At 43.9% G+C, this 23,111-nt stretch overlaps 1 long non-coding RNA gene across 4 annotated transcripts in view; it reads right to left on the bottom strand.

Moving 5' to 3' along the window:
* Positions 1-1,367: 1,367 nt before the first annotated feature.
* LOC103882953 overlaps positions 1,368-23,111 on the bottom strand; it is a 65,388-nt gene continuing 43,644 nt past the window's right edge. For 2 of the 4 annotated variants that reach the window (XR_002520998.1, XR_001900847.3), the window contains exons 3-4: positions 19,184-19,282; positions 15,211-15,811 (exon numbers count right to left, since the gene is read on the bottom strand). This is a non-coding gene — a long non-coding RNA (uncharacterized LOC103882953). Of the gene's footprint in view, positions 1,938-12,999; positions 13,830-15,210; positions 15,812-19,183; positions 19,283-23,111 lie in introns of those variants that run through there. The other 2 variants (XR_004183237.1, XR_001900850.2) reach the window with 2 other exon arrangements.

The raw sequence follows: 23,111 nt of genomic DNA, 5'->3' as shown, positions 1-23,111 counted from the left end.
CAAATATGTCTTTTGAAATAGGCTATAGGAAAAGCTCAGATTAGAGATGTGTGATGCACATTAAAGTCTAGCTAAATTTGGGTAAAAGGTGGGTCTCGGTTTAATGAAGTGCTCATTCTAGAATGTTTGTTTTAAAAAGGCCATTTTTATTACTTTCAAATCCAATGGGCTTGAAGCACAATATTCTCTAAACAGAGGTAGCAAGTGCACAACAGGCCCCCACTTTTACGAGTAGGTGAGAATTATTTATAATGAGCTGATCAGTCAGCTATGATTTGGTCCCTCTGATGCGTTTAAGAACAAATTATTCAAGATAATGAAAAAAGCAACTTATTCCCTTAAGTGGTGCAACTTTTTGCAATCTTATTTTTATTCTTAATTTGCTTACCTGCACCATTCCTCAAGGCAATCTCAGGCCAAAGCCTATCTAAAGCATCATAAATTTCAAACAACTGAGCTAAATCAATAGGGTTTTATAGGACATCTTAAAGAAAACGAAGAAAAGGCATCACTTAACTAAATGTAGCTGGAGAAATGCACAGAAGTTATTTCTGTCCAGCCTCCCTTGCTACGGATGGAGGAATCAGACAGTTCTATTTTCATTCATGAGGAGCTTCTCAAAACCTTGGCACACCGTGGGATGCAATTAGCCCCGAGGAAGAGGAAACAGGAGAGCAACTTGGCAGCCCCTGAAATACTTTAGGAGAAGAAATTATTAATACCAAGGAATATTTTACTGTGGACCAAATTGTGTTCCCTCTGTTGGTGAGTCAATGATTTCATGGAAATAATTTATTCATATTAGATTTGTTAATTGCCCCATTTACCTATTGGGCATTATTCTTCTCCATGGCACGTGTCACTAGCATATATATTTGACTTTATCATTTTTATTTTGTCTGTCTCCCCCAATCCGAATGCAATTCCCTTGAAGGAATGGGTTTTTCTTTTGTTCCGTTTTGGTTTTGTTGGATGCATTTAGAACATGCCAATACATTGGAGGTGGACAAAAATATTGGCTGAATGAATCAAGCTCCCTCATATTCAAGGGGCATGTGTCTATGGTGAAGTAGAAAGAGCACTGGACTCAGAGTCCAAAGTAAGGAGCACTTTGCTTGGCTCACAGTAGACAATTGATGACCATTTTGGGAGTGGACAAATGAGTGGATGGACAGATGGACAGATGTGTGAATGGATGAATGGGCAACGGAGCAATGTTTTAATGGTAACTCTCTATCTGTAAAATAAGTGTAACAACCCATTAATAAAACTGTGAAAACAGTTGTGACATCTTAGTTGCTCAGTAACTCCTTTTTTTTCTTCTTGTAGCTGATGTAGAAAAAGAAAAAACAGGGTGATGAAAATCCTAGCAGCATAAAACAAGGAAAGACAGCATTTAATCTGCGTAAATAAGAGGAGATAGGAATGTGGGCAGAGGTATCTGTTTTCACTCTGTCTTGTAGTGCTGCCAAGCCACAACAGTGTTTGAGCGGAGGCTGCAAGAGGCAGGGAAGTGGAGCAGGTGGACAGGCCGCTGGCTTCCAAGGAAACCAGCCTTCAGTTTCACCTCAGTGGCTTCCTCGAACTGAGAGGCATTAGAGGGTCAAGCAAGGTGACGACAGCCCTCCATAGTCATTCTGGTCTTAGGGGTCTCAGCTCTGGTCATTAAATCTCAAGGGTAGTCCAGCCCAGCATTCCTGTTCTTAATGTTGCTCTACCCGCCACAGGAGACAAAGCCTTCACTGAGCAGGCTGCCTTGCTGGGTCCTTGCGGAACTTCCAGACTTGCAGTGTGGGTGGCGGCTAGCTCTGGCATCTTCTGAGTGCAGCAGCATCTTCTCTGGGGTGGTGGGTGGGGTGGGCCAGGACGCCTCTGCACATATCCACTTCAGATCCAGATCGCTGGGGTTGCTGGTGCTCTTGGAGACATCTCTGGTACTGGGAAGCAGAGGGGAAGGGATATCATTATTAACCAGAGTGGGAGTGGGGGCCCTGGCGACCCGATTGTCTTGGTTGGCCACCCCTCTTCCTAGTGATGGTGTCCTAGGAGAACGAACTAGGGTGAAAGAGCAGAAGAGAACCACAGGCCAGCAGTGGGGTGGGCCCAGGCCCTTTCGATAGAAACAGGCGGGTTTGCAAGCTGTCCCAGGGCCTGGGACGCAGTCCCTGCTGAGGAACTCTGAAATACCCATTGGTAGCACACTGGGGTAACCTGGCTGAAAGTAGAGTTTTTTCCCTGCTGTCATTGCCTAAGGCCTGTACCTAAAGTGCCCCAGAGCTGTGCCTAATGCTGAGATGTGCTTAATAAAATCCCCTTGTTTGGGGACCTTGGCCCATGCTTCCTAATCAATTGGTTCAAGAAGCAAACTCTCTTCCTACCCATAAGAGACCCACAGGCTCCTCTGGGCACCAGCCATCAGTACTGTGCATGTGGATTGCTCTAAATATACATTGCTGCAGGGCCTGCAGGAGGCCAGACTGCAGGCAACCTTGAAAACCAAGCCCTGGCATAGGGGCTGCCAGGAAACCCCAAATATGCCTTTTCCCCAGAATTTGGCTAATACGAGCTCTCTTGTGTTCGGAGGTGACATTCCTGCGTTTCTGTCCATAGGAATGGTAAGGCTGCACAGATGTCCTAAAATACAGAAAGGATGAGAGAACAGCACTGAGTTTGGCTGGTTTCCCACCTGTAATTGACATGGAAACTATACCTCTTAATCTCCAACAGGCAAAACAACTCCTGCTGCCATGTGCAAGATCTGTGGCTCCAGCTGTAATTACTTCCTCCATGCCTTTTTGTTGCCGTTGTCCCAAGGAACAGTTCGTGGAAATGAATGTGCCACCCTAACTTCCACAGAGTCCCCTCTGTCCTTGAGTCTCTTAGGTGCTCCAATCTTGACCCCTGGGAGCAGTGGCCAGCATCGTGGTAAACCAAACAAGGTAAATGGAGGGAAGGAATGAATTTAGGAAGAGATCTGGAAACTGCTTTCAAGTGAAGCCTGAGTATAGTTCCATGCCTAACTAAACCCCTTCTTCTGTCAGTGCTGCTGAAACCAAGAAAAAGAAGAGAAGGCCCACAGCAGGTTCCAGGGAGAGGCAGCTTGGGCTAACCTGAGCTCGAGGCAGGGGTGAGGGAGGCTCTCGACCACATCACTGGGTACCCCCTACCCTGTAAAAGGACAGGGGCCCGTGCACCAGACTCATCTGTGGGAGTTTTGCATTCCAGCTATCAATGGGGAAGGGACCCAGGTCTCTCTGAGGGTGTGGGCAATCAAGTGGCCCCCTCATTCTCCCCTTCCCACTGCTCATTCTGGGGTTCAGTAGAAATAGTATATAGAGGTTACCCTATCACAAGCTCAGCCATGCTTCTCTCCAACCTCACACGCAGCCCACCCCACCAGGATCCAAGCTGGCTGGGTCCCGTAACACTAGCCATCATTCGCTGATGTGACCCAAGTGCCTAGAACAATCCCTGGCACATAGTAGGTGCTTAATAAGTAGTTGCTGAATACATGTACCTATTGAACCCTTCCTATGTGCCTGACACTATGCTGAAAGCTTTACAATTATTATTCCATTTATTTTTCACAAGAATCTTGTGAGGTAAATATCAACTCATTTTCAGATGAGGAAATCAAAGCTCAGAGATGTTGAACAAATTATTCAAGGTCCCGCTGCCTGGTGTAACAGGAAGTTAAACCTGTCTCCCACCCTCCTCACTGCCATCTCCAAAAACTGAGCTCCTAAACACAGCATTTTCCTGCCTTTCTCTCCCATTATTCGAGGCCAGAAACAAGAACCAGAACACGCAAAGGAAAGAGAGACAGAAAGTGAGCTAGATTTTCACACCCCTAGCTCTGGCAATGGGCTCTTGGAGCTGGGCCAGGTGCCTGGAGGAGGCAAGTCCCCTCCAAGTCTCCAGCTAAGTGGCCCATTTCCTTGAGATTCTACCCATGAAGATGCTCCCCTCCGTCCTCTCTGACTCTTGGCCCCATCTTTCAGGAGAATGGGGTCAGGGGAATGGTGCATGGAAGTACAATTTCAAATTATAGTTCTTAGGTGAGGATAATGTCACAGATCACATCTCATCATTTCATTTACAGGTTTCTTTGTTTATCCAAGATGGGTGCGTACAGCTGCCCTTAAAGCTGGGTCACTAAGTCCTTCACTACGAATAATCTCACTGCATGTGTGCATGTGTGTGTGTGCATGTTCCTTCAGAGTAGCTTAGCTGAATCCACCTGGAATTATGCCAGCAGAGCTTTTAAACATATTTCTCTATGGAGCAAGTTGCTTCAGCATATATAGCAGGTGACACCTATGGGTGGGAATGTTCTGCAAGGAGAAGACGCTACACCTCCTGGTACTTTTCCACTGCGAGGCTCTAAGAAATCAAGCCCCTCTTCAGTCTCAGGAAACCTGCTTGTGATCCAGTCTGTGGGCATTCATGGGCTGGATAATCCCAAAAAAGCATATGGATCAGGAGGGAACTGGAAAGGGAACATTCCCAGAAGTTGCTTGGTTTATCAGTGTCATTCAGTCAGCCAGATGGCCTGAGGGAGCATCCCATGAGAAGTGTGGAAAGTATGAAATTGCGGCAGACCCTGCTCTCCCTGTCCTGTCATACAGTTAGGGAGACACCCTGTGCATATCCAGCGAGCCACCCAGGCAGGGATAGGCATCAAATAAACACCACAGGCCATGAGGACTAGGAGTGTTCAGGGGCTGGAGGGGCTCTCCAAGGGCTGGGCTTTCTGGAAAAGCTTAGGGAAGAGGTGGAAAACACCCAATGCCTTGCAGGATGGCTCAGAGAGGTGGAGAAGGGAGGAACCCCAGGAGAGGTGGGGACACTTTGTACATGTATGACAGGAGCACACTTGTCCCAGCCCAGTGACTGAGGCTCAGATTCGGCAGACTCAGCAGGGCAGCTGTTGGACACGCAGCCATTCCCGCTTGCTCCTCCATGGCATGGTGCACCCAGAGCTGCTCCACAGGTTGCTGAGTTATGTCTTTTAAGCCAACACTTGGCTTCTGCCATGAGCTAAGCTTCTGACTGGCTTTGTGAAGGATTACCATGGTATTTCCAATCCTTCACACAGCATCTTTGTGATCCAAACCAAAAGTGCTTTCGGCTCAAGTCTCGCAGGTTCCCAAACCCACCCATCACTAGTATTGTTACTTTCTTCTCTGAGCATCTCAAATTTGCATTTTCTTTTCTGTGTCATTCGCCACTGCCTCACCCCAGGCACTATCCCCTGCAGGGCTCACCACATTTAGATTACTATGGCCTTTCCCACTGCCCCAGCTGGTCTTCATAAGAAACTCATTCACTAAAAGATTTGAAAATGTGCACACCCTTTGACCCATTAATTCCATTTTTCAAAATTTATCGTTGTCTAACTTTTCTACTCATTCTTTCGTTTGTTGATTTAGTGTGGACCAGGAGACTTGCTAGGTGCTGGGGCTACTCAACGATGAACAAACCAGAAACTCGAGGCCCTGGCAGAGCTTACAGTCTAGGTCATTTGTTTGTTTTTCCCCTAAATACATATATATATGCCCTTGGGCAAGACATATCTGTCATGCTCTGAGAGAGAGTATGCAGTCACTGTGTCATACCATAAAATAAAAGCCCATTGACCACACTGCAGACACAAAATGACAGTTGCAGAGGGAATAAGAAGGAAAACTGTTTCAGGTTAGGTTTTCAAACAGTGTGCCACACCCCAAGAGCCTCAGGGGTGGGCTGGAACTGGGTGGGATGCGGGCACTGGCAGAAAGAGGAAGGGACACTTCATTTGTGCATCACCTGAGGGACTCTCCTGTTCTCAGCACCCCCCCGCCCCCGCCCTCGCCCGACTTCTCCAACCAAGCAGTTCTTTGTCATTTTCTCCATGGCACTCGGGGGCTTCCTAGTAAGATCTATTACAATTTGAACAAAATGTTCTGTGACTGAAAAAGTTTGAAACCACTAGTCATCTCAAGGTTCTTAAAGTGCTCCTATATTTAGTCTGAAATCTTCCAAACTAGAAGATTTCCTGCCCCCCGCTGCCCCAATTCCCTTTAAATTCTCTAGCTTTTTATGTTTCATTAATGGGCTTTAATGATACCTGATACATGTTGGGTGTGTAATTAATGGGCAATAATACATGGACATGGACGTGATAAGTAACAAAATCTCATCAACCATGCAAACATGCTAGACACTCAAAACCCTCAAACAATTCTGCTCAATATTTAGCAGAGGGAAAAACTAGCTTAATTAGGAACACATCAAAAACAACAACAGAAATGTTAGCAGTTTTAACAATTTGACATGCATCCTAGATGGTGTTATTCGGCGTTTTATGTACTATTTGCTAAGTTTCCACAATGTGCTGCATAGCAATCTCTTTGCTCTAATTCTTGAGGCAATAGATTTTATATCGGCACTTTCATCATTCACACACCACCACTGTGATTTTTTTTACAATATCTAAAGGCCACTTGTACTACTATATATTTAACTTAAACAGTTATTTTATATTTAAATAAATTTATTTTAAAAGAAAACTTTTTATCATGACCTATAAATAGAAGACAAAAAACATTTGCCATAATAGAAGGTGGCTGTAACAAATTCACAATGATGGAAACAATAATTTTTCTGTGTAGCATTTACTATCCCCTTTGGTTTCACCAGGGATATGGGCACTGCATTTTGGGAAACATTGTTTGAACTCATACCATCACAGTATTCAGCTAAGAAATTAAAAGTAGGTGTCGTTTGTCTTTTTTCCCTCCACCTCATCCTACAAAACCCCTGCTCCCGCACACCCACATCCCCACTCCCCTCCAAGCATTCCCTTGCTCTAAGCTAGCCCACAACTAGTCATTGATAAGGTATTAAACTATCACCTTGTCATTTTTGCATATGGATAAGAGACGACTTTTTCAGAACTCAAATGTCAGATCTTTGTTGGAATTTTGGACATAACGCAAGAGAATTATATTATTTAATTCAAAGCACATACAACGGGTGATTGACTAACCACCCCTATTCATAAACCGGTCCTCATGCCTCTCCACAGGCTCATTTTTAGATTTCCCCCAAAACACAGAAATTTGTCCAAGAATGGATTAAAAGCTTTAGGGTTAAACAGATAATGGTATTTTCAGATTGTGACGACATTCTAGAAAAAAAAAATATGGCTCAACCATTCATTAGCCTACACCTTATTGTAACCACATCTATAGCTACCTTCTTCCCCCAACCCACCCAGGAGAGCAGGAGGGGAAGCTGGTCACGGAGACTGGAGATTGAATTTACATCAGTGGTGTGGTTGTCATGCATTGTTCTCTCTTACATTCTGAAAGTCTTTCCTCCCTGGCCGTTCATTAGGAAATCCTCCTCCCAAGGGACTTTGGGAGCATTGTGGCATGTCAGATTTTCCAAGAGCAGACTCTGAGATGAGATTGTGTCCAGGGGGCCTACTGGAGGGTTGTCCAATAGGAACCACACCTGTGAGTGAATGTGGGCAGCAGCATTGGGCTGCAGGAGAGGCTGAGCTGGGCTACAGTCACAGCAGAGGCCTCAACCAGCCATGCAGGGGTTGGGATGGCCCCTAGAACTGGCCCAACTGAGGCAAGGGGGTCCAGCCTTTGTATCCCCCACAGTAGCCAGTCATTGAATGCAAGATACCCCAAGGAGGGATCATAGCCTTGAGCAAGGCAGCCCTCTTTGGCCAAAGGCCAAGAGATTCCACTGCAAGCCACCAGCAGACAGTGCTCCTGGTAGCCAAGAGAATGATGCCTTGGTCTTGAAGGAGAATCTGGGTAGAACCCCATAGCATCCACTGCAAGAGTAAACCCACTAGTGCCTGGCTCCTGGGACCCTCCAAGTAGTGGCAACATCGATAAACCATAGGGCCTGATTTCTAGGCAGCACCTCACAGTGATAAACGATGGATCAGTAGGCCTGCTGCCTGCAAGAGAAGCTGAGAGGCAGGTAGTGTTGGCATGTATGTGGGGGTAGGGCAAGGGAGCAGAACACCCCTCGTGGACCTTGATATTGTGCTCTACCTTTCTGCATTCATCCCTCTTCCTCTGAAAAAGTGCTAGGCAGGAAACAAATGTGGTCTTGATGCCTATTGGGCCATCAATCTTGAGATACAGCATTCAATTTCAAAGTTATATTTGACCAAAGCCAAGTTACAAATCTTGAAGGAAGCTGGCTTTGCAGAGTGACAAGGGCATTTGAAAGCATGAACTGGGGTGAACCTTATAAGCAAAAATCTCAGAAGTCCTTGGTTGCCAGCAGTTAGCCAAGCATTTGCTGGACTTGCTTTGTTTCCTGGGGTTATGGAAATTTTATGTGCAGGTAGAATTGCCTGTGCAAAAGCCTGAGAAGTAACCCTGGGGGAGAAGAGTAGCTCAACCCTGCAGATTTCCTCCCTGGTCTGCTTTCTTCCCCTAAAGCCAGACCATGCAGGAGAGTGATAAAACCAAGTTCATGGCTTGTCCCCATTCATTTTGTTCTTTTTGGGAAACATGGTGGAGCCTGGAGCATTTCTCCTTCCACATCTCCTTAAATGGGTCTGACTCAGGTAGAGAGGAGACCACCATCATTGTGTAGTAAGACAGGGGTGGGAGTGACGGGGCTTCCATAGTTACCATTACAGTGTGCTCGGCACCATGTTGGGTCTGCACATATCTTCTCATTTAATCCTTACCAGCACCTGCAGAGGTAAATCAGATTATTCGTTTCTTCCCTAGATGAATCGGACATCAAAGAAATCAAGTAATTTGCCACAAACTCACAGGCAACCACCTACTGAAAGGCAAAGTTGAGACTGAAACCCAGGTCTTCCTGGCTCCAGCCCATTTCTGTTGATGGTTAAGAAGCCCCTCCCAGCACTTTAGGAGGCAGATGGATCACCTGAGGTCAGGAGTTTGAGACTAGCCTGGCCAACATGATGACACCGTCTCTACCAAAAAATACAAAAATCAGTCAGGTGTGGTGGCGTGCACCTTTAGTCCCAGCTACTGGAGAGGCTGAGGTGGGAAAATCACTTGAACCCGGGAGGTGGAGGTTGCAATGAGCCTGGGTGAGAGAATGAGACCCTGTCTCAAAAAACAAAAGAAGCTCCCGTTCTCCCAGGGCCATGGTGCCACACTGCAGTTGTCCTTTCACATAAAAAGGACATTTAATGGCAACTTTTGGTGCACCCAGAATTCTGTTCATCTCCACGCCCAGCTCAGATCCCCTGGGCTCAGTTTGCCTCAAGGGCCTTTTCTGCATCTCCTCAACTTGCCCAGTCACCCACTGCAGTGTCCTCAGCACACCAAGAAACCTGACGGTGTCACTGACTGACTAGCTGATGCACAAGCGGTGCTGAAACATAAATTAGCCAAGAAGAGAGCCGGCCCGTATCTTCCCAAACCGGCGGTGTGTCATTCCAAATCAAATGCTTGTACGTATCCTGTTCGTTCTCCGGGCCCAAACTTCTTATACTTGCTCTGAAAATCTGGATCTCCATTTGGTTGTGTTATACCAATTGTTTATTTAAAACAAAACAAAACTTTTTTGAACTCAGGGAGAAAATGCCACTGGTAATTAAGCCTGAGATGGTAATTAATTCCTATGACAGGCGAGGCTCTTCATCCTGGTGGAGGCATGCTGGCCCATGTAGACCCAGGTGCGAGTGGTCATACCTGTTTATGTATTGCTTGTCCTTCTCCATATTTCACAGATGATAGGATACAGCTCTGCATCTCTTCATGTTAATTCCATTTGAAATACTCCCCACCAACATCTTAGGGCTCTGCCATCTAATAAGTGCAGCCAATTTATTGATAGTAAATCTAGGCCAAGACAGACTCACATTGATGTGGGCCACAGGGCATTTAAATTAAACAGGAACTCTCCAGCCATCTGTGTTTTAACTTTTTTATGCCTTGATAATAAGCCCTGTTTAGAATAATTTGCTGTGGAAACTGGGACTTCGTGACTGACAGAGAAAGGCCGGGGATAAACAACCCACGCAGGCCCCTGAATTTGCGAGAATGTCAGGCGAATTTAGACTCATCATAAAAGAATTCTCAGTGACTGTATTTCAATATGACACTTTTATGGTTTTTTATTTTCTAGCCCATTGCAGCCCCAGAGCCCTGGCATGATTTATATAGCCTGGCAGTGCATAATCTTTTGTATAAGATATACAGGCCTCCGGAGGTTTAATTTCTTTCCTCACCGCCACTGACAGCATTTGTGCTTCCCTTCTCTTCTATTTTCATTTCTAATGAGATATTGGACTTTGCTCAGTGAGAGGTGATATTTCCACATTTGCAGCCTGACAGGCTAAATCACCAGATCTCAGTGGTGAGGATACAAACCCATTTAAACTGTGTCAAAATATTCATGGAGCCCCATTGATTTGGGCAACGGTTATTAGGAAGCTATTTGGAAAGTTCAGGTTTAATTTTTGGAGCTTTCTGCTGCAAAATCACTCAGTTACATCACAGAGAAAATGGTATCAAAAGGATGAAGAAGAGCGGGGGTGTGGTGTGTTGCGTTTATTTTGTTGGGATTATTTTTAGTACACAGATGACCTTTGTTTAAAAAAAAAAGAAAAGAAAAGAAATCCCAGAACGATGCAGTGGTAAATATACAGTATGAAGCAAAGTAAATTCTTCCTATTGCATATAAATGAATAATATGTCAAGCTATTGAAATGTTTTTTTAAAAAAGCAACAGTGAAAGCATCTGACATAGGAGATTAATGCTTTGCATTGCTACACTGACTTTTACCTCTGCCTTTGATCTTAAATCTAGCTGAAACTATTGAGACAGGAGTTTAGCTTCTAAGTGGGATGGGTTCAAAAAGCACTGGTTCACTTAGTGTTCAGAAGTGTCACAGAGGAAAAATCCCATGAGCAAGGGAGGCAAACGTGGCTGTCCCTGGGAGGGGTTGTCAGGTTAGAAACGCAACAAATGGTCAGTGGAAGGAATTTAGGAGCTCCTAGCAGAACTCAGGAAATACATATGGCTGAAGGAACCTTTGATATGGGGTCATTGGAACAAAGCATTGGGATGTCCTTGGACACTGCAAAAGATCTAAGTCCTTTGATGGGACCAAGCACATTTGCCCTTTATATGGTAAGGTCATTTGCAATCGTTGCTTGATTTATGACCTGGGACTTTATATGAAGTTTATATTTACTAGGGTTCTCAAGTTCACAGGGACCTCATTAAATGATACACACAACATACATACACACACAGAGAAACTGCTTTGCCAGTTTACGGGTGATAAAGTGTTTTCTGTACCACTTTACAATAAGTGGACATTAATGAATGCTAAATTAGGGCAGAATTCCTATGGAATGGCATATTACATTCACATTAATACCAAACGAGTTCATTGTGAGACACATTATGGCAGCAAATATCACAGGAATTAGTGAGGGATTAGGAAATACCACTGCAATTAGACCTGTATGGGGAGAAGCAGCCACTCATCCAGATGGTGGGCTACTCATACACCAACACTTTCTGGCCTGGCCAGTGAACACTTGGGTGCCAGGGTGCTGGGAGGCTTGCAGAGCCCTCTGGGAACATAATATTTCTCTGCTAATACACTTGAGAACGTCTCATAACCCAAGATTCACAGAATCTCCAAGAGCTGAGGCCGAGGCTCTAATCTGGGAAATGCACTCAAATACAATGAGAAAATCAGAGCAGATATAAATTGGAAATTCCTGGAAATAAAAATTTTTAAACAGCGGAACAAGCCACTTGAGCATTTCAGAGTCTCCTTCTCTTGGGTACTTTAAGGACAACCTTGGCACGTGACAGGCTTCCTTCTGAGCCCCTCTTTCTCCAAGGCCTGAGGACTTGACCTCCGTGACAGAAGCCAGGAAAATTCCCAGCACAGGCACCATTAAGCCATCTCCAGAACAGCAGAACCCTGTAGCAACTCCAGAAAAGTCCCCAATGTACTGGTAACACAAACAACCTCAAAAAAAAAAAAAAAAAAAAGCCCAAATATCCCCTTGGGGTAGGCTCATGTACACGTATACCAAAATGTAATCCCAAACATTATCCATGGCCAGGATCCCAGGGGCCATGAGAAAAGAGAGGGCTACATGGTTGCCAAAGCTCATTCAGTCACAGAAGTGGCCCAGCAGGCACAGCCAGCACCAGCCCACCTCTGTGCATCCCAGCTCTCCTACAGGCTCATCTGCTTATTTCACCTCTCTAAACCTTGACTTTCTTAAATATAAAATGAGGTTGATAATACGGCTTCACAAGGCTGATTGTGAGGTTTAAACAAAATACCATGTGTGTACTATGCAGCACAGTCACTGGCACCTGGCAAAGAAATGAGCTAGTTGTGTAACTAGTATCACCTCCCCTGCACCTTCTCTTTCTTGTCTCTCCTTCTTCATTCCAGCTGCAGTCTTCACCATGCTCCAACACACTGGCACTGCATACCAAACACAAGGTGACTTTCAAAGACTGCACCATAAATAGAAAAGATGGCTGAGGGATGGAGAGCCAGGCTCAGATACCATCCCAAATGTAAACAAGCAGAGAGCTTCTTGCAAATGAAGCAGCAATTGCGTCTCAGCAATTGCATCCTAATTGCTAGTCCCAAATTATAACGGACCAGGGAGCCTACGTGTTTTACTCTTGCCATGGGTATTTTATGGAATTAACAATTAGTTGACATACTCCTATTGAGATATACTATCTGTTCAGCATTTTTAGCACTTACTGAGCACAGGCTCTGTGCTAGGCAAAATAGCAGACAAAGGATTGAATCAGACATGGGCTCTTTACTCAAGAAGCCCCTCATCCAGTAGGTGAGATAAGACCCTGAATAAGTTTGCTCCCTACTTGGGATTCATTTGTAAATGTAATTAAGGCAGTGATGGGCTAGCAAATGTTTAATAATTGGCACAGGGAGGAGGGGAAGAAGCAGGAAGAAAGAAGCTGTCTGTATGTAGAAGCTATAAATTTATGTACACATAAGTTTATTATGAATTTTACTTATTTGAAGGATGTATAGCACATAATTTACAAATAAAATAAAATTAGCAGACTCTCTTTATTGTTATTTCATATAGCCAACTGAATCTCTTAAAAGACTTTTGCGGATTTTTGACAAACTCATATCCACACTAATCCTAGGCTGCGAGTGATAAACAAGTATAATTCTGACATGAATAGTGGCTGATATTTTCATTTACATTAATGAGTAGAACAAAAGTGAAAAACGAAGACATGTGTTAGAGCTACATTGTTTCATCAACGACATGAGTGACGTCTTTGCTGAATCAGATAATAGTTTCCATATACTGGAAGAATATTCCCTCAAATTTTTGCGCTAGTCATAATGTGACAGCTACAGACATGACACCCTTTTAAGCTTAATCTGCATCATTAAACATTTTCTCCATCACTTTTTTAAGTCTAGTCAACAAAACAATAAATCAAGCACTGATTCGCAACATATGCTGATTTCAACAATGTAAATACTCCTACCATGGTCAATCTCAAGTTGCCAAGGTGATGTCACTGAATGCAAAATTGGAATAAGACACATAGTAGCCCACCATTGTGTATTTTCACTGTACAAATATGATAGGTGTAAATAACCTCTGGACACAGATAAAAGTAACATACAGTACAATAAGTGGAATCAATGAGTTTGGGTTATTTATTATCTTTGGTTTTAATATAATTTATTTATTTGTAGGTGTTCCATGAGTTTTCTTCCCAGTTCCCATTGGGTCCTCATGGATCTGCCTCATTCTCTTCAGGGCCCGCCTTTCAGTGGGTGTTACCTGAGAGCAAAGGGAGTCTGTGGAACTGTGAACGGAGGGAAAACACCTCCCACGGCAGCATCTTCTTGCATCTGGCCCTCCCTGGGTGCCTCAGGTTTCTCCCCCATCCCAGCCTCACAGAGGTGAGTCTGTTGCTTCCTTGAAAACAGCATTTTCCTCAGGTCCTGGAGGGCTTTGTTACTGAGCAATGGTTTGCATATAGTTCTATTCTAGAATATTTTTCTTCTTCCTCCCCTCTCCCTCCTGTCTCTTCCCCGTAAAATTGTATTGTGTGGCTAATTCTTTTGGAAGGAAGAGAGCAGCATTAATATCATTTCTGATTTGGGCCTTTCTCCTAAGTGGTTATGTTCTCATCTGAAATACCTCTTGATAGCAGAGCTAAAAAGAGGGATTACAAGGGGAGAGAAGACTCGGCAAGGAAGGAGCCAGGAGACAGCCTGGAGCGGGGAGAGTGGAGCCTGGGTCAAGGAATACAGTCTGTGGCCTCCTGCCAGTTCCCTCATCGCCAACCACCTGACTCTACCCTCACTCCCATCCCAAGCCTTTTCCTGAGCATCACTGAAGTGATTATTTAAAAGGCAGCTTCTTGGGCCCCAACCCTACACCTGCTACATTTCTCGGTTGGGGCTCAGGAGTTTGCCTTTCAACAAGTTCCTGCAGGCAATTCCCACGCACACTCAAGTTAAAGCCACTAGCTTAAGACTCTATGCTCAGAGACCGTCTGACTCCTGGTGACTTTGTAATTTGAGAGTTTTCACATGGCAACTGAAGACAGGCTTGATTGGTTGGTTCACAAGGTATCAGGCACCTTCAAAAATTAATAGTACAGAATGATGGGGCAATTCTATTTGTAGGCCAAAATTGCAGATAAAACTAAGAAAACCTGGCCTAAATGACAGAGAAGGCAATAATCAATACACTAACATAAAACAATAATGCAGCTGGTACAATAAAGCAATCCCGTGGGGAGCTGTAGAGTGCATCATTAGCGTCCCGTCATAATGAAGCCCGCAGAATGCGGCTCGCATTAGCCAGGGCAAAGCCTCTTCAACGCTGAATATTCTGCCACGCTGCAGGCACATTTATTTTATTTGAAAGAAGAATGGTCCTGTTGCCAAAGCCATCAGATGGTAAAAAGAGATATATTTGATGGATAATAAAAAAGGGTCTGCCACAGCCTCACAAAATACATTCCGAATGGAAATGTTTCTAGTACGTGGAATTCATATCCCTGGTGTGTAGATACCTGCAGACAAGGTAAGCAGGGGTGGGGAGAGCTGTGTGGGGTGAGTCAGGAATATGGCCACAAAGATGGGGGGACCGTTATTTTTAACAATAACAAACAACAACAAAGAGCCCACTCGACAAACATCACTCACTCTTTCTCAACCTGTTCCCTTGATGCAGATTGACAGCCCTTTTAATATGAAATAAATCAGGCAGGAGAAGCAGTGTCTGGAAGAACATACAGATTGAGGGCTGACTGACACAACGCCTCCGAAACGTGCTCTATTTGCATTTGCCTTTGTAACGGCGAACTTGAAAGGATGTCAGGCGCCTTGAAAGGCTGCAAGGATGCGCTTTGAACTTGGAAAGTGAATGTGCAATGCTTGGTGATGCTGGAGCCCTGCTGTGTGCTGCCAAGAACGGGAGCAGGCAGACCCTGCAAATACAAGTGGCCCTTCCCATCTCCCTGCCGACCTTGGGGTAAAAAGACATTTTATCTAATAACTGGTTTCATACTTAGTTAGGACCAACAAGTCCTCCTGAGGCAGTGGGCTCACACCAAAGCATTAGGATCGAGTCACTTCTCACCAAGAAAACCGGCTGGTAATGAGCCACGACACCTTTCAAGGAGGTGTGTGGTCAGTGTCCATCCCTGTCAAGTACACCCCCACCTCAGTCCAGTCTTCCAGATGCTGAATTTCCTTTGGTTAGCTGCCTTCTTGGATTTCCTGGACTGTCTGGTGTTCACAGTGACCCTGTAAAGCAAACGCCAGTCCCCATCAGTCCTGAGACAGTGAAAGTTGGTTTCAACATCTCTCCTAGCACAGGGGCAAGTATTTCCACTGTGGGCAAGAAAATGCTTGAGAGGTACGGGGTGCATCTGGAGTAAGCCCAGAGGAGAAACCAGAGAACAAGGCAGTAGGCAAGCACAAAAACAGCAAGCTCTACTGGAAAGCTGTCTGCTTTCTGAAGCCCACACCTATCCTCTTCAGCACCTTTGCTCCCTTCCACCTGGAGAGCCCGCCCAGGCTACACACCTGCCAGGCACCCCATCAGCAGTTTTGCTCCGACTAGCTTGGCTCCTTGATCATTCAGCAGTAGTGGTGGAGCACCTGTGAAGCACTGGTCACTGTCCTAGGTGCTTGAGCTAGAGTGATACTGAAGTCAAAGCTGTCCTCCAGGACTTACGTTCCAGTGGGAGACAAACAAAATGCTATTCCAAACAAAATAGGTATAGATTGCGAGAAATGCCAGAAAGGAAGGAGAGTAGACATAGTAAGTGGCACTAACCCAGCTAGCCAGGAGAGGAGGCCTACTTTCCAGGGAGTGATCAGGGACAGCCTGCTCAGCACGGTGACATGTGAGCTGACATCTAACACGTGAAAAGAATCCAGCCACATGACAGCGAGCAGGAAGAGTGGGCCAGGCAGAACAAACAGCAAGCGCAAGGGCACTGAGCCGGGGAAGCCCCTTGGAAGGCTGGCGAATCAGCAAGAGGCTGTGTGGCTGGGATATGGGGGAGAAGGAGAAGAGGAGGGAGGCCAGGTGGGAGAGGAAAATGAGGTAGCTGTTGCAGGGTCTCTGCTGGGCTTTGGAGCCAGTGTGTCTGCCTCCCAAACACCTATGTGGCCTTGGGCAATATAACTGACCTCTCCAGTGGTCTCCAACTAGGCCGGTAACACGTGCCTCATAGTACCTACCCCATGGGCTGTCATGAAGATTACAGGAGCTGAGGCTGCTGCATGCGAACTGTTTTACATAGCGCCTGGCAGTGTCAGCATTCAAGACATGTTAACTGCTCCCATTATTTTCAAAGATGGGTTCATGTGGGGTGGGATGGGAGTATTAAATCAGCTTCTTGGGGCCCTACTGAGCCAGTGTACCTGAGCTCCCTATGATGTCAGGCCACCAAAAGCATTCGAGTGCAATTATAAGGAAATTACTTTCCCAGCAATTAATCACCAGTATGAGATTGCCAATACATATCATTGTGGCGTTATGACACATTGCATCATGTGATCAGAATGTAGAGTAGAAAGGGGACCATTTGTAGCTGACCTTATTCAAGTCAAATCAGCTCAATCAATTGAAAGTCAGTAGGAGTTTTGCCTGAATAAGGGTCAAGACCAATTATCAAAAGGCAAAATAAAACAAAAGGGTGTTTTTAAAGATATTAGATCTTATAATAATTTTTCACAGTTCAGGGATATGTTAAGATAGTGCCTCTGTAATTCAGGGAATACATTGTTCATAAAGGTTTTCTGTCTAGTCCTTTATTTCAAAAGAGTCTATCTGCATCTTTTTTCTTTTCTTTTTCAGATAGGGTCTCTCTTTGTCACCTAGCCTGGAGTTCGGTGGCACAAACTCGGCTCACTGCAACCTCCACCTCCTAGGCTCAAGCGATCCTCCCACCTCAGCCTCCTGAGTAGTTGAGACTACAGGCACACGCTACCATGTGCAGCTAATTTTTTGTATTTTTGGTAGAGATGGGGTTTTGCCATGCTGCCCAGTCTGGTTTTGAACTTCTGAGCTCAAGGATCCTCCTGCCTTGGCCTCCCAGAATGCAGGGATTACAGCCATGGGCCGCCACACCCAGCTCTACATTTTGTTTTTATAGACTCAAAAATATGGTTAAAAAAAAAGTGCAAAACGGCTGAGATGTGTATCTAAAACAGAAGACTTCTCACCAACTACCAATTACACTACTCACTTGGATTATCTGTGCCTCTCTGGTAGCCAGATAGCAGGAAAATGCTGGAAAACTCTACAACCGAATTTTAGCCATCAGATTTCTCCTCCATCTTGTAAGTCCTGCTGTGCTTCAGAAACTGACTGTAATTTCATCATACCATTGGCTTAAACAGTTTTAAGATTATAAGTATACCACTAAAAAAACAATTATTCTGTATATTTCAGAGCCAATGTTGTCTATGGATGGCTTGCCATTTTTGTAGTGTGTGTGGCTCTGCCCCCTTCAAGTCTCCTTAAAATAGCATCCAGCCTGAGAGAAAAAAGCTTCCTTAAACCTGCTGAGGTCTCTCACTGCCTCCAGCTACTGCCTCTTTCTTCCTCTGCAGTCCCCAAGCTTGGTTTGCACCTGCTGGCTCACCAAGATTTGTAATGGCTCCAACCAGAGCATTCGAATTTTGGAAGATGTTGATCAACAGACCTTATAAAATTATTTCAAATGTCTAATTTGGTAAATATATTTTCAATTTGATGAGGGAACCGAAAGCAAAAATACTTGGTAAACTGTGAGCATTTTGAGAGCAGAAATTATGCCTTTTATTCTTCATACCCCTCACCATGCCCTGAACTTACGAATTTTCCAATAAATAAGTGCTATGTAATTGGTCAGTTACAAAGTTAAATTGTTTTGTCTAGACAGAGAGGATTGATTTGGGCTATGTGAGTCAAGCTGACAAAGTTAAAGTTCAGATTCAATGAACAAGTGGTAATAATAGTACCTGACACTAAAGCTCAAGACATAATATACAACTGGTTTTTAAAAGGTTCAGAGGGAAGCAACTGAAAGGTTGCAGTAAGAGGATCTTGAAATTATATGAGTGCAATGTTGGGGGTGTGTATTTTGTACAATGGGCTTCTGGCAGTTAATCAGGTTTGAAAAGGGGTCTGCAGGCTGTGTGCAGTGGCTTATACCTGTAATCCCAGAACTTTGAGCAGCTGAGACAGGAGAATCACTTGATCCCAGGAGTTTGAGACCAGCCTGGGCAACAAAACAAGACCCCATCTCTACCAAAAAAAAAAAAAATTTAATAAAAATTATCTGGGCATGGTGGTGTACGCCTGTAATCCTAGCTATTTGGGAGGCTGAGGTGGGAGGATCACTTGAGCCCCAGAGGTTGAGGCTACAGTAAGCCATGATCAGGCCACTCCACTCCAGCCTAGGGGACAGAGCAAGACCCGGTCTCAAAAGAGAAAAAAAAAAGGGAGGGGGCTGCTAGTTAATCAGATATAGTAGGCCAGGTTCCCAGGAAAATGAAGCCTGAGGCCAAAGTTCATGTACTGAAGCTTTGTTGCATCCAAGGAATGCAAAAGTGAGGGAAAGAAGGAGTGAGTCAGGGAAAAAGGGAAAAAAGGGAGGTGAGATATCAAGCTGGGCTCACCTTACATGTAAGCACAACCTCTTGCTCAGTTGTGCAGGTGGTCTTCAGAGCGGCCGTAGGAATTACTGCATTTCAGCCCATCTGTAAGGGCAAAGGCGACTGGTGGGGTGGAGAACAGGGGAGGACAAGAAGGAAAATTTATCCTCTGATTCCCATACCTCAATAGTGGAAATTTTGTTTCAAAGGGTATTAACCCCTTGTCATGGTTAATTTTATGTGTCCACTTAAAGGGTGCTTTTGGATGAGACTAATGTTTGAATCAGTTACCCTCTACCAGTCTTTACACTGTAACTGCACCATCGGCTGTCTTAGGTCTCAGGCTGGTCCACATTGCAGATTTTAGACTTGCCAGCCTCCATAATCACATAAGCCAATTCCCGAAAATAAACCAGGCAGTACAGGTAAGAAGATCTCAGGTGATGCCTTGGGAGTGGATAATGCAGCAGGAAAAGCCAAGACCAGGTGCTGACCTTAGAAAGGTATGTTTATTTATATATACCTTTTATTTTATAGAATAGTCTTATGAATAAAATGAAGAAATGCGTGCTTATTTTATAGTGGGATGAATTTTCAAATAACAAGACAACATATACTCAAAGAGCATTTGTAGTTTAATGCCACTATCTAGATATATGACTTTGGGAAAGTGATTTGGCCTGGCTAGTTCTTAGCTTATTGATTTTTAAAAAGAGAGGATTGGATTGGCAATGTGCAAGTTTTCTCCCAGCTCTGGAATTACTATTTTTCTCTATGATTTGAACAAATATACAGAAATTTAAAGAATATACAATCTGACACACCAAATGTCAGGTTCAAACTTTACAAATATTTTCATTAATAGAAATAATGGACCAAAATCACTCTGATGAAATTTAGCTTCACTAAATAATGGACCAAAATCACTTTGATGAAGTTTCATCACTCTGATGATATTTAGCATCACTAAATGTCAAGTACTACATTTGTGTCCAAGCAATCCATTCCACAAGTACTGACTTTGGGAGACATTTGGCTTGAGAGTCATTCCTGTCACACAACAACAAAAACAACAACCAACTCTGGGGATTTCTGTTGATCTTAAAGTCAAAAGAACGAATCAACTCCTAAATAATTATGTCCTTATTGGGGCTCCTTCACTGAGAAGGAGGCTGGAGAAGTCAGACCAGGTGGCCTCTGATGATCTATCCGTAGACTCCCAAGTTTCATCCATTCTTATCCCTTCCCTCCCACCTTTGCCTGGGCACAGTCAGACAGGGCACAGCACACAATAACCACAAGGTCAAGTGCTCTTATAGTGGCACAAGGTCACTCAGAGAGCCTCCTGGCTTTTACTTCTCCTCATCCTTACAGGACGATTGTTCCGGATTGTGGCTCCAATGCCTGGTGTATAAAATTACCCAAACACAAAGCTTGTAGACAGAAGACAGCTTCAGGATCCTCACTCAGCTCTTCAAGAGTTATAGGCATTAAAAGGTGGCCTCTGGAGTGTCCCGCCACTCTGCTGACTGGAACCAAATCTATCTTAAAGTTAGAAATATGATCCAGTTGGGGACAGACTGTGATTTAATGCCGTCCAAGTACTACAGGGTGCACTTCTTAGAGAAACCATTGTAAATTATTTGTGGCTAATTCTGCTGGTGGATGGAGGGCATGGGATATTCTCAAGTACAAGAGCCCAGCTTGTATCTAATAATTGTTATATCTTCTCTGAAATTTACTGCCGATGTCTCAATTTTAACAATTTAAATAACAAGCTTAACCAAGTGGAACGAGGCTCAGGCAGGCTGGCGCTCTTGATGAAAGCAGGACAACTCTTATGTCTGAGCGCATTTTTACTTTGACATGAGCAGTGACACACAGAGATGAAATCTGGTTAAAGCGGCAGCCTTCTCAACCCCATGACAGCTTCTTAGGCTAAGCAAAACAATTTCAAGAGAGTGCACACATATACTTGTTAACTTTACTTAAGAAGACTGATTAGAGGCCACGCTTATGAATATGATAATAAGAAGTGGGTGCTAGGAAGTTAAGCCAAGGCAGCTGGGTAAATGGTGCTGCTGTTGTCTTCACTTTTAATGGGCTGCTCAGTGGTCTGAATCTTTGGGTCCATCAGTTTGTTCAGAAACTAGGTGGGCCTCCTCCATGCTCCAAGGATCCACGATAATAGCACATTTTTATTTTACTTGCTGTTGCATTGGTGTTGATACTGTGAGTGGTCAAATATGATTTCCTGTAGATTATACTTATTACCCTTTTGATTCTCTTTACTCCAGGTCTTCACAAATTCTCCAATTTCAAAACATGTTGCATGCCCAAAGTTATGTAACATGCAAGGTGAAATCTGAGCCCTTGTGGCCATAATACAGGTTATGTTGGGAAATTGCAACATGATGGTAGCATTGCTCCCAGATCGCAAGGTCTTATAGAAGAGTAAAGAGACTAGCCTGTAAGCTGAAAGATGTTGGAAAACTCACTTTGCTTTTGTGGATCACTGTTTCCTCTTTAGTAAAGCAAAGAACTGGATGAACACTATCAAGTATATTCTAGATCCCCTGTCCTATGATCCTACGCTCTTAGTCCAAGGGCACTTTAGACTAATGCAAATTCACTTGCATTATTTTAAATTAAATATCAAGACTATTTTTTTTTTAATTTTTTTTGAGACAGAGTCTCGCTCTGTCACCCAGGCTGGAATGCAGTGGCGTGATCTCCCCTCATTGCAAGCTCCACCTCCTGGGTTCATGCCACTCTCCTGCCCCAGCCTCCCGAGTAGCTGGGACTACAGGCATGTGCCACCACTACGCCCAGCTAAATTTTTTTGGTTTTGTTTTGTATTTTTAGTAGAATCAGGGTTTCACCTTGTGAGCCAGGATGGTCTTGATCTCCTGACCTCGTGATCCGCCTGCCTCGGCCTCCCAAAGTGCTGGGATTACAGGCATGAGCCACCGCGCCCTACCAATATCAAAACTTTTAATATGGCACAATGCCTTATCAGCTTGGTAGTTTCTTAAGAAGTTAAACATACACCTTGCCATATGACCCAACCATTACACTTGTAGGTATTTACCCAAGGGAAATGAAAACTGAAGTCTACACAAACTCTTGGACACAAACGTTCATAGCAGCTTTATTTCTAATCCTCTAAATCCAGAAATAATCCAGATAGCCATCAACAAGTGAATGGATAAATTGCGCTCTATTCATACATTGTTGATAAACTCAACAACATAGATGAATTTCAGAATAAGTATACTGGATGAAAGAAACCAGACAAACAATAGCATATACTGTGCAATTCCATCTATATGAAATTCCAGAAAATGCAAACTCATCTATAGTGGCAGAAAGCAGATCTGTAGTTGCTTCAGGACACGGTGGGTGGGCCAGGAGGAAGGAGGGATTACAAAGGGACACAAGGGTGATAAGTATGTTCACTATCTTGATTGCGATGATGATTCCGTGGATGCAAATATATGTTAAAACATATCACAGTGTACACTTTAAATATGTGCAATTTATTGTAGGCCAATTACACCTCAATAAAGCCATTTTTTTAAAAAGTCTCAATATTACGCATACACCTTAATTCCAACTCTAAGATTTTATCACAAATAATCAGAGATGTATATTAAGGTCTAAAGTATAAGAGCATTGATTGTAACACTATTTGTAACTTTTTTAAAAACTGGAAACAGCCTAAATTGAAGAAGAGAACTGATTAGGTAAAGTATAGCACATCTATATGTTGGGTTAATGCAGCCATTAAGTCATGCTGTAGACAAAATAGTTATTGTCATGAAAAAACTGTTTGTGATTTATTTCTGTGTGAAAAAAGCAAAGTACAAAACAACATGTGGTAGAATAGTGCAATTCTTTAAAGTCTATGTTAGAGGTTGATAATTAATCATACTTCTTCATCTCGGAGTTA

The sequence above is a fragment of the Papio anubis genome, chromosome 4 (genome assembly GCF_008728515.1).
Source record: "Papio anubis isolate 15944 chromosome 4, Panubis1.0, whole genome shotgun sequence".
Classification (NCBI taxonomy): domain Eukaryota; kingdom Metazoa; phylum Chordata; class Mammalia; order Primates; family Cercopithecidae; genus Papio; species Papio anubis.
This window is presented reverse-complemented; position numbering and strand designations above follow the sequence as displayed.